The sequence below is a fragment of the Ceratotherium simum genome, chromosome 22 (genome assembly GCF_057802395.1).
Source record: "Ceratotherium simum simum isolate JZ-2026a chromosome 22, ASM5780239v1, whole genome shotgun sequence".
Taxonomy (NCBI): Eukaryota; Metazoa; Chordata; class Mammalia; order Perissodactyla; family Rhinocerotidae; genus Ceratotherium; species Ceratotherium simum.
The window spans coordinates 15,897,997-15,898,692 of NC_141921.1; positions in this window are offsets into that span (position 1 = coordinate 15,897,997).

Here is a 696-nt window from a genome sequence, read left to right on the forward strand (position 1 = left end):
TTATTTGAGCCTTTCTCTTTTTTTTTCTTGGTGAGTCTGATCAAGGGTCGTTGTCAATTTTGTTTATCTTCACAGAACCAGCTCTTGGTTTCATTGATCCTTTCTACTGTTTTTTTTTTTTTTTTTGGTTTCAATTTCATTTATTTCTGCTCTAATCTTTGTTATTTCCTCCCTCCTTCTTGACTTTGGGCTTCTATTTGTTCTTCTTTTTACAACTCTGTTAGGTGTAATTTAAGTTTAATTGTTTGGAAATTTTCTTGTTTGTTATGGTAATGTATTGCTATGAGCTTCCCTCTCAGGACTGCTTTAGCTGCATCCCATATAACTTGGTATGGTGTATTTACATTTTCATTTGTCGCCAGATATTCTTTGATTTCTGCTTTAATTTCTTTTAGTGATCCATTGGTTGTTCAGTAGCATGTTGTTTAGTCTCCAGATCTTTGTCACTTTCTCAGTTTTTTTTTTCTTGTAGTTGATTTCCAGTTTCATAGCATTATGGTCAGAAAAGATGCTTGATATGATTTCAATCTTCTTAAATTTATAGAGGCTTGGCTTTGTTTTCCAACATGTGGTCTATCCTTGAGAATGTCTCCATGTGCGCTTGAGAAGAATGTGTAATCTGGTTGTGTTTGGATGGTGTGTTCTCTATATATCTATTAAGTCCATCTTCTCTACTTTTTCATTTAAGTCCACTAT